The following is a 12500-nucleotide window of genomic DNA, read 5'->3' on the forward strand; positions in this document are numbered from 1 at the left end:
ATTATCATTCACCATAATGATTATTATAAATAATAGTAATACAGTATACCGTATTACTATTATTTATAATAATCATCCGTAAAGTAATACATTTATATTTATACAGTATTACGCTTATCCATAATAATCATTATACAATTTCACATTTATCCATAATCATGTACACAGTATTACATTTATATTTATTTTAATCATTTATACAGTATTGCAATTATATTCACAATAATCATGTATACCGTGTTACAACTTTTATTCAGAATAATCACGTACCAAATTCACATAATTTTTACAGTATCACATTTACTCATAATCATGTATCGAGTATTACAATTATTAATCATAATTATACAGTATTACATTTGTGTATTTTAATCCTTTATACAGTATTGCAATGATATTCATAATACTCATTTACACTGTTACAATTAATATTCATAATAATTCATACAATTTCAGCATTTATTCATAATCATCTACATGTTAATACATTTATATTTTTTAAAATCATTTCTACACTTTTGCAATTATAATCATAATAGTGTATACTGTGTTAAAATGTTGTCATTAATGTTATTATTAATTCATTTATATAGAGCAGGGGTGGGCAATTAATTTTTACCGGAGGCCGCATGAGCAACCCGAGCACTGCTGGAGGGCCACATCGACAATATTTCAATTAAATTTTGCTCAATATTATTTTTGATATATACCGTAAGATAAATAATAATAATAAAAATATTAATAGTAATAATAATTAATAATAATACTTTCATTTAACCTAACTTAACTTGATACCAAAAGCACTGCTTTGGAAATCATTTGTACCCCTTTCAGAGATCAGATTTCGTTCCCCTTAAACATCCTCATGTTGCACAATGAAATGTAAGCATAGGATGAAGTGTGCATTCCTGTAACTTTCACTGGTAACAGCATTCCATGATTAATATCAATAAATTAACATTAATAATAAATGACAGTAAAATAAGCACACGTATGACTGAGGAGTCATAGTGTAACTTTGTGTGGTGTTTGAGTTGTCCAACTTTTTGTGTGGCCATAAACGCACCAGTGGTTTAGTGGTATGCGTGTTGGTGACAGATGACAAGTTGGTTTTGGCCTGGTTTGTACGGCAGAAAATGACTAGTTTTTCCAGATAGAAGTGTTTTACTCATGTCTTTGGTGTGGTTATGGCCGAATATAAACAGTTTTGCTCAATAAAGGGATCGATATAATTCCTGGCCTCGTAGCATCTCAATAGATGTTACAATAATTGAACGGTGTTGACGAACACCGTTAGGGCCGCTTGTTGTCACTGTCACTCAAAGTTGCATTGCAAAATTACACAGAATAAATGTGTTTATTTTGTTTAGAATTCAGATGGGATTTGATTTGGTGCGCGGCATATATTTGCTGTGCGCAGAGGACGCTTGAGCAGTGCGCAATTGCGCAGGCGCGCACCTCAGAGGGAACGTTGCTTGGCAGTCCATGTCTTGTTGAAAACACGCCATTCCTCATCAACTCTTCTCTTTTTAGCGTCTCGGGTGTAAACCGTGCATCGCTTGTCGCTGTGCACCTCCACTCACAGGTTACACACGGACATACGCCCATAAATAACACTTTTCAAAATAAAAGCAGCACAGTTGTATTGCGCGCACGACATAGATGTTTTATCAACTTTATTTTGTCATTTGTGATTGCAGCTGTTCACATTCACTCACAATCACGCACGGACGCGCATACGCCCACACGGAAGTAATACAAATAACGCTTTTCAAAACAAAAGCAGCACCGTTGTATTGCACACTCGACATAGATACTTTTTTTTAATGTATTTTGTAATTTATGATTGGCCTCACGCGGGCCGGACAGGGACGCACAAAGGGCCGGATGTGGCCCGCGGGCGCAGAATGCCCAGGTCTGATATAGAGTATTACAATTATAATTCATAATTATACAGTAATGCATTTTTATCCATAATAATAATTTCTACTGTGTTACAACTATATTCATAATAACCATTTTTCTCTATGCATATTTCATTTATATACAGTCACAGTATATATAATATTTAGGTATGTGAAGCATCTCTCAGTGCAACTGTTGCTGATATTTCTTGCTGTGTATGTACATATTGATATCAATATGATGTCATTGTTTCAACGTGTTTCAGTCAGTCACATGATCAATTTACTGACACGACCCAAGAACTAATTGTTTCTCTTTTTTCATCATTGTTTACCTTTCCTTCATTAGTGTGCGAGCGTGTGTGTGTGTGTGTGTGTGTGTTGCATGAGCCCCCTCAACCCCCCCCATCCCCACTCCATCTTCCGTGTGATGTAACAGTTTGCATCAGTGCGTCCGCCGCTGGAGGCCGTTTTGTTTCCTGACGAAGATCTTTGCAATTAGTGCTCAGCGCCTGATTTATTTTTTGGGGACGGTGTCTTCCAGATGCAACGTGAGGGGAGAGGACCGGCGGGTTCTGGGTCTGGAGCTGGACCGGGATCATCACGCCCTCTTCGTGGCCTTCTCGGGCTGCGTGATCCGCGTGCCGCTGAGCCGCTGCTCCGACCACGACGGCTGCAAGACGTGAGTGCGGACGTCGCCGAGAAGGCGGGTTACTGTCTGACAGTGTGACAGCGCTCTCGGCCAGGCTTTGTCTGCGCCATCGTTCTATTTTTAGGGCGGAAAGTTAAACTCGCTCAACCCCTCCCGGCCCCCGTGCACCCCCACCGATCCACCCCCGACTCCCCGCCGCCATATAAAGTGAGAGGAAGGATTTGTCCTCCAGCGAGGACGTGATGAAGTCCCATAGCTTGCTCACGTCTGGCTGCAAAGTCGCTCAGCATCGCGCACACGTTCAATCCAAAATGAGATCCAGCTGACTGACCAGCAGTGGGCAGGGAGGGGCTGAGGGGGGCTGAGGGGGGCTGAGAGGGGCTGAGGGGTTGCTGAGAGGGGCTGAGAGGGGCTGAGGGGGGCTGAGAGGGGCTGAGGGGGGCTGAGAGGGGCTGAGGGGGGCTGAGAGGGGGTAGCAATAGCAGCACTAAAGATCACATGCAGGTAGCGTATAGTTACTTAAAACCCCATGAAGGTAGCATGTAGTGGGAACTGAAAGTAGCATGTAGTGGGAACTGAAAGTAGCATGTAGTGGGAACGTGTCGGTAGGTATATAAGCCACACCAGGGTTGATGTTCTGCGTCAAGTCAACATGTGACATCAATCAATAATCAATAATGGTGCCGATGTTTGTCGTGCAGACGCTGTCTGTCCTCTCGGGACCCGTACTGCGTGTGGCTAAAGGCGGGCAGCTGCGTCGCCGTGACGCCTGGCTTTAGGTAAGTGTTGACATCACACACCAAGCATCCCGATTAGCATGTTACACCAACGGGGGGGCGGACTTATGTCGCTAAATGACATCATTGTCTGAGTTGCATTATTTGACCATGACACATGTGCATAAAATGGCTGATCTTCTATTCTCTGGCACACCAGGTGAATATAAGGTGTGTCAGGATGCCATCTACTGTACAGAGTTGTAACGACAAGCTCCATTTTCTGACAGTCCTATCATAATGTGTTTATGATTATAATCACTGACAGTCCCATCATAATGTGTTTATGATTATAATCACTGACAGTCCCATCATAATGTGTTATAATTATAATCACTGACAGTCCCGTCATAATATGTTTATGATTATAATCACTGACAGTCCCTTTGTAATGTGTTCATGATAATAATTGCAAACAGTCCCATCATAATGTGTTTAGGATTGTAATCACTGACAGTCCCATCATAATGTGTTTATGATTTTAGTCACTGACAGCCCCATCATAATGTGTTTATGATTACAATCGCTGAAAGTACAATCATAGTGTTTATGATTATGATCACTGACAGTCCCATCATAGTGTGTTTATGATTATAATTGCTGACAGTCCCATCATAATGTGTTTATAATTATAATCGTTGACAGTCCCATCATAACGTGTTTAGGATTGTAATCACTGGCAGTCCCTTCATAATGTGTTTATGATTTTAGTCACTGACAGTCCCATCATAATGTGTTTATGATTATAATCGCTAAAAGTCCCATCATAATGTGTTTATGATTACAATCACTGAAAGTACAATCATAGTGTGTTCATAATAATAATCACTGACAGTCCCATTATAGTGTGTTCATAATTATAATCACTGACAGTCCCCTAATAGTGTGTTCTCAATTATAATGGCTGACAGTCCCATCATGATTTGTTTATTATGATTACAATCGCTGACAGTACAATCATAGTGTGTTTATGATTATAATCACTGACAGTCCCATTATAGTGTGTTCATAATTATAATCACTGACAGTCCCATCATAATGTCTTTATGATTACAATCGCTGACAGTCCCATTATAGTGTTTATGATTACAATCACTGACAGTCCCATTATAGAGTGTTCATAATTATAATGGCTGACAGTCCATCATAATGTTTATGATTACAATCGCTGACAGTCCCATCATAGTGTGTTTATGATTATGTATATTTGCAACACGACAGTAGGAACCAAACAAAACAAAAGGTGAGGAGTGTTGATTGACAAAGGGGGCGTGGCCATGTTCCGCTCCTCAGAGTTCTGCTGAGATGTTCCTGAGCAGAATCGTTTGGTTTTGCTTTCCTTTGTTGTTTCTTTCAAAGGACGCCAGCGTGATGAAAAGGTGACAGACGCGTGTTTGATTCCCCGCAAGGCCGTCTTGTTTTGATTTAGGAGCCGACGTGAAGAGTGGAAAGCAGCAGAAGTGAGCCAGAAGAAAGAAGACGTAAAGCAGCAAGAAAAACATCTGCTTTTCATTTCTTCTTGTCCTTGTCTTCCAAAACTACATTCTTCTGCTCTAAAGTCTTCTCCTCTAGCTTTCTTCTTCTTCTTCTTCTTGTCTTTACTGGACATCATGAAGACCAACACGTCACACATGTCTTTGATAGCTTCTTCTTTTATTATTTTTATTTTATTGTTATACTCCTTCTTCTTATCATTCCTTTTCTTCTTCTTCTTCCTTTATTTCTTCAATTGTTTTCCTCACTCTCTTCTTCTCATTCTCCTCCTTTTACTTCTTCATCTCCTCATTCTCCTTCATCTCTTTTTGTCCTCCATTTCCTCCTTCTTCTCCTCCATCATCTCTTCATTCTCCTTTCTTCTTCATCTCCCTTCTCCTTCAGCTTCTTCTTTTTCTTCTTTCATGTCCTTCCCCTTCAACTCCCCCTTTTTCCCCTTACTCCTCATTCTCCTCCTTCAAGTCCTTCTCCATCTCCTTTTTCTTTTTCATGTCCTTCTCTATCTCCTTTTTCTTTTTTCATGTCCTTCTCCTTCAACTCCTATTGCATCTCCTTTTTCTCCCCCTTCATGTCTTTCATCTCCTTCATGTCCTACTCCTTTCATCTCCTTTTTCTCCTCCTCCATTTCGTTCATCTCCTCCTTCATGTCCTTCTCCATCTCCTTTTTCTTCTTTCATGTCCTTCATTTCCTTCTCCTTCAACTCCTCTTTCATCTCCCTTTTCTCCTCCATGTTCTTCTCCTTCATCTCCTTCCCCTTCAACTCCCACTTCTCCTTCATCATATTTTTCCCTTACCCTGTTCGTCATTCTCTATCTCGTTCATCTCCTCCTTCATGTCCTTCTCCTTCAACTCCTCTTTTATCTCCTTTTTCTCCTCCTTCATGTTCTTCTCCTTTTTCTTTTCTTACATGTCCTTCTCCTTCATCTTATTTTTCTTGTCCTTCTTCAATTCTCTTTCATCTCCTTTTTCTCCTTCTCCATCTTCTCGTTCATCTCCTCCTTCATGTCCTTCTCCTTCAACTCCTCTTTCATCTCCTTTTTCTCCTTCTCCATCTCCTTTTTCTTGTCCTTCTCCTTCAACTCCTCTTTCATCTCCTTCTCATCTCCTTTTTCTTGTCCTTCTCCTTCATCTTCATCTCCATCTCCTTCATCTCCTTTTTTCCTTCATCTTATGTTTCTTCTCTTTCATGTCCTTCTCCTGCATCTCCTTTTTCTCCTCCATCTCCTCATTCTCCTTCTTCTTCTCGTTCATGTCCTTCTCCTTCATCAGGAGGAGTAAGGGAAAAACATTTCCCTTACTCCTCCTTCATGCCCTTCTCTTTCCTCTTCACCTTCATGTCCTTCTTACTCTCCTCCTCCTCCTTCCCCCCTTCTCCTTGTTCTTTGACTTTCCAAAAGTCAGTGTATATTTGGTATTCTTGCTGCTGACAAACAGAGAAAAGTTTCCTCCACAAACTGAGCCAGCAGCAAGGCAGGCACAACAACAACAACAACAGCAGCAGGAAGTGACAGAACATTCCGGTGTCCCACCATCCTCTCTTTCTTCCTGGCTGTCTAACGTCATCATCCTTGGCGTGTAGGAGGAAGGAGGCACAAGAACATCTCAACAGCTGAAGGATGGAAAGCAGCGATGATGATGATGATGAAGACGTTGTCTTTGTGTGTCTCCAGGGGCGTCTTCGAGCAGGACGTGGAGGACAACGCTGGTTTCCACGCAGACTCCTGTCATGGTAAGACCTCCTGTTTGTCTGCTAAAGGACCGACTGAAGACATCAGTGTCCACTTAAAGTGTCCACGTGCGCTGCAGTACCTGTCCTTACCAGCGGGTGTCCATGACCTGCAGACTTCCATTTAACACTTGTTGATGGAACACAAATGTGTTTCTTTTTTCATGTGTATTCTAAGTCGTAAAATATGGCAAGTACGAGGTGGCTAACAATGCAGCTAATGGAAGTACACATGAAGTCCTCTAACAAAAAACATCCAAAAAGCGCCAGCAATACATGTCGTGACCTGAATATTAACCATATTGTTATTGTAAGCGCTAATGTCGAGGAACTACTTTTAACTGTGGTCATGTGATGAGGATTTCTCCTGAAGTCATAACTGAAAGTAGCATGTACCGTATTTTTCGGACTATAAGTCGCAGTTTTTTCATAGTTTGGCCGGGGGTGCGACTTATACTCAGGAGCGACTTATGTGTGAAATTATTAACACATTACCGTAAAATATCAAATATTATTTAGCTCATTCACGTAAGAGACTAGACGTATAAGATTTCATGGGATTTAGTGATTAGTAGTGACAGATTGTTTGGTAAAGGTATAGCATGTTCTATATGTTATAGTTATTTGAATGACTCTTACCATAATATGTTACGTTAACATACCAGGCACGTTCTCAGTTGGTTATTTATGCCTCATATAACTTACACTTATTCAGCCTGTTGTTCACTATTCTTTATTTATTTTAAATTGCCTTTCAAATGTCTATTCTTGGTGTTGGCTTTTATCAAATACATTTCCCCAAAAAATGCGACTTATACTCCAGTGCGACTTATATATGTTTTTTTCCTTCTTTCTTATGCATTTTCGGCCGGTGCGACTTATACTCTGGAGCGACTTATAGTCCGAAAAATACAGTAGTCATAACGGAAAGTAACATGTTGTGGCAACATGAAGGTAGCATTTAGACATAACGTGAAGGACATATTGTTATTAGCGCTAATGTCGAGGAACTACTTTTAACTGTGGTTATGTGATGATGAGGATTTCTCCTGTAGAAGCCGTTTAAAACATGAAATATAATTGTCTTCATCTGGAAGCTTTAAGGAGAATAAAAGATGTTAGGTTTGGCCATCAGATGGCGCTGTGATTGTTAGCATGAAGTTTTCACTCAAGTTTTCCTGGACTTTGAATCTTTTGTGTGTTTTCTGTCGCTGGAGACGACAAAGGAGATCATTCATAAACATTTGAAGCATTTTGTCTTCTCCTTCAGACGTGTTGGCGACCACACGCAGGCAGAACACGCCGCTGGACTCCGCCTACGGTCAGTAGACACGCCCCCTCACACATCCCTTGATCAACACTCGGGACATTGCGTAATCGCAGCTGATTGGCCACCAGTGGCACTTAAAACATGGCTGGTTATGAGGAAGTGTTTGTCCTGGCCCTAACTTCCTGAAGGCGGGGTTTAGTTACCGCTCAGCTGTTTGCTCCTCCTGGCGGCCACGGCGTGCGCTCGGACGCCGGCCTCTGTCGTTAGCACACCGGCAGCCATCTTTCTACTTCCTGTCGCCTGCACAGCGAAAGGCGGCAGACAAACAGCCATCCACGTATGAAATCTGATAATCCTCGGTTTGGCGTCGCCGTAGAAACGGTGCCAGCAGACGGAAGCGGGATGAAAGGAGGGCGCTTTGGCGGAAAAGCTAGTGTGACGGTTTAATTTGGCAGGCACATATGGCGGCGTGACGGGACGCAGTCATCTGGCTCGCCGCCAGAGAGGCGATAAACGGGCGCCGCTTGCCCTACGCGAGGCAGTTAGCACGTTGCTAGCAGGAAGGCGCTAATGATGCTATCATCAGATGCTAACCTAATCAAACAGCTTTAATGTCGTCAAGGAAGCGACGCTTTCATTCCTCTCCGACCAGGAAGTTGATTGACCTCTCACTAATCACTCCCTCTGTTGCCCCTCCTCTTCCTCCTCCCCCTACGCTGCAACCACAGGGAAGACCACACCCACAAGCGCAGCCGCCTTCCCAAAGGGGGCAGGTGACCCTGAAAGAGGGATACGTGCGGAGGGCCCTCCCTTCGTGGGGGACCAAGGGTCACCTGACTCGGAGCCAATCAGTGTGGAGATGGAGGGTAAGGGGGAGGGACTTCAGTGAACTGTGACCTCTTAGAGGGTTAGCACTGCTGGGCCCTGAACGCCTCGCTGTAGAACCCCTAACCTACTAACAGACATGTGACCTGCAGGCGTCCAATCAGCTCCTGACTACCGCTCTGTCATTGGTTCGCTCATAGCAGCGGCGTCTGATTGGTCGTCCATGGTGCAACATGGCAGACATTAGCACGCTAACACTCGTCATGTCATCAACCATGTTACTACGCCCTTATATGGTCATCAACCATGTTACTACGCCCTTATATGGTAATCAACCATGTTACTACACCCATATATGGTAATCAACCATGTAACTACGCCCTTATATTGTAATCAACCATGTGACTACGCCCTTATATGTAATCAACCATGTGACTACACCCTTATATGTAATCAACCATGTGACTACTCCCTTATATGGTAATCAACCATGTGACTACACCCTTATATAGTAATCACCGATGTGACTACGCCCTTATATGGTAATCAACCATGTGACTACACCCTTATATAGTAATCACCGATGTGACTACGCCCTTATATGGTAATCAACCATGTAACTACACCCATATATGGTAATCAACCACGTGATTACGCCTGTATATTGTAATCGACCATGTGACTACTCCCTTATATGGTAATCAACCATGTGACTACACCCTTATATAGTAATCACCGATGTGACTACGCCCTTATATGGTAATCAACCATGTAACTACACCCATATATGGTAATCAACCACGTGATTACGCCTGTATATTGTAATCGACCATGTGACTACACCCTTATATGGTAATCAACCATGTGACTACGCCCTTATATTGTAATTGACCATGTGACTACGCCCTTATATGGTAATCAACTATATGACTACACCCTTATATGGTAATCAAACATGTTACTAAGCTCTTATGTGGTAATCGACCATGTGACTACTCCCTTATATGGTAATCAACCATGTGACTACACCCTTATATAGTAATCACCGATGTGACTACGCCCTTATATGGTAATCAACCATGTAACTACACCCATATATGGTAATCAACCACGTGATTACGCCTGTATATTGTAATCGACCATGTGACTACTCCCTTATATGGTAATCAACCATGTTACTACACCCTTATATAGTAATCACCGATGTGACTACGCCCTTATATGGTAATCAACCATGTAACTACACCCATATATGGTAATCAACCACGTGATTACGCCTGTATATTGTAATCGACCATGTGACTACACCCTTATATGGTAATCAACCATGTGACTACGCCCTTATATTGTAATTGACCATGTGACTACGCCCTTATATGGTAATCAACTATATGACTACACCCTTATATGGTAATCAAACATGTTACTAAGCTCTTATGTGGTAATCGACCATGTGACTACTCCCTTATATGGTAATCACCTGTGACTACGCCCTTATAATCAACCATGTGACTATGCCCTTATATAGTTATCAACCATGTGACCACGCTTCTATATGGTAATTAACCATGTTACTACTCCCTTATATGGTATACAAACATGTGACTACGCCCTTCCATGGTAATTGACTATGTTACTAAGCCCTTATATGGTAATCAAACAGGTTACTACGCCCTTGTATGGTAATAAACAATATGACTACGCCCTTATATGATATTCGACCATTTGACCAAGCCCTTATTTGGTAATTGACCATATGACGATGCCCATATATGGTAATCGACCAGGTTACTACGCCCTTATATGGTAATCAAACCTGTTACTACGCTGTCATATGGTAATCAACCATGTGACTACGCCCTTATATTGTAATAAACCATGTGACTACGCCCTCATATAGTAATCGACCATGTGACTATGCCCTTATATAGTAATCAACCATGTGACCACGCTTCTATATGGTAATCAGCCATGTTACTACGCCTTTATATGGTATATAAACATGTCACTACGCCCTTACATGGTAATTGACCATGTGACTACGCACTCATATGGTAATCGACTATATGACTATGCCCTACATATGGACATCAAACCTGTTACTACGCCCTTATATGGTAATCGACCATATGACTACGCCCTTATATGGTATTCAACTATGTTACTAAGCCCTTATATGGTAATCAAACATGTTACTACGCCCTTGTATGGTATTCAAACAATATGACTACGCCCTTATATGGTATCCGACCATGTGACCAGGCCCTTATATGGTAATTGACCATATGACGATGCCCTTATATGGTAATTGACCATGTGACTACGCCCTTATATGGTAATCGAAACTGTTACTACGCCCTTATATGGTAATTGACCATGTGACTACGCCCTTATATGGTATATAATAGGGCTGTGAATCTTTTGGCACCACACAATTCGATTCGATTCTTGGGGGTAACAATTCAATTCAAAACGATTCTTGATTCAAAATCACTACTTTTTTTAATAACATTGGATACCAGTTCTATAATTAACTACATTCCTGCATTACTTAAAAGAAAAAATAGTTTTAAATCGATTTTTGATTATTTTTTTTTAAATCCAGAATCGTTACAAATATATATATATTTTTGAGACCACTAGTAATTAAAGGGGAACTGCACTTTTGGGGGGAATTTTGCATACCTATCGTTCACAATCCTTATAAGAAACAATAACTTTTTTTTCTTTTTTTTTGCAATGCTGCTACTGAGAGTAATCCATTCTGCCTCTAAATGACTCTAAACATGCATCCAAATCCACCAACAATACTTCATTTACGTTCCGTAACCTGTATAATGACCAAGCTGTAGTGACATTGTTATTGCAAAAGTAAAAACTGAGCAACTCTTTTTTTCCAGCGTAATAACACATTACCTTGCGACGGCATGCTATGGCATTAGCTGTAATTTAGCTTCTCCGCCAGCACCCTAATAGCTTTTGAGTTATTAATACACAAAACAATGCGATAAGACACGATCTGTACTGACTGAAAAACATGAACAATCAAATTACTGTATCTGGAAAGTATTATTTCATAATTTCACAGCTAGTTCGACGGCGTATGTAGTTGGACCAACAAGCACGTATCGTGATCAATATTATAGTGACTTACTCCATGTCTGTTTGGTCAAGCTGGCCGGGGACCTTTTTTTCCAGTTGATTTCGGGTGAATGGAAAAATATTTGTACCACTGCAGAGTTTGTTAGCGCACACACAGTTAGTCTTTCGTGATGGTTTAACAGAGGTTTAGTGTCCTACACCGCATGTAGGACACTAAACCTCTGTTAAACCATGTCCATTTAGTAAAGGCATATGTTTAACTTAACTGTGCTACTTTGGTTGACGTTGACGCAGGAGTACGTGTTTCGCTTTAAGATGGTATTTTAAACCTGATGTGCACCGATGTTAAAAACGTTTGTGGCTGCAATGCCAACAAGTTACCTCAGTTTTATCTTAAATTCTGTTCTGAAGCAAAATTGGCCGCCTCTCATTGTGATCACAGATTATGTAACAATACGCGCGTCTTCCGTGTTAAGCCTTGACCCGGATGTGATTAATCTTTACTCATTTATGCTAACGCGATATTTTTTTTTAAAATTAATCACATGCATCAATGTTGACAGCCCGAATATATATATATATATATATATATACATATATATATATATATATATATATATATATATATATATATATATATATATATATATATATATATATATATATATATATATATATAAATTATATATATATATATAAATTATATGATGTTATTAATTAATATAGTATATTAGATTTTTATGTCCTAAT

The 12500-nt window shown here is 40.6% G+C and overlaps 1 pseudogene; it reads left to right on the forward strand.

The window, feature by feature from the left end:
• LOC133636085 (semaphorin-6D-like) overlaps positions 1–12500 on the forward strand; it is a 151126-nt pseudogene that overhangs the window by 123386 nt on the left and 15240 nt on the right.

Source organism: Entelurus aequoreus, linkage group LG20 (assembly GCF_033978785.1).
Source record: "Entelurus aequoreus isolate RoL-2023_Sb linkage group LG20, RoL_Eaeq_v1.1, whole genome shotgun sequence".
Lineage (NCBI taxonomy): Eukaryota > Metazoa > Chordata > Actinopteri > Syngnathiformes > Syngnathidae > Entelurus > Entelurus aequoreus.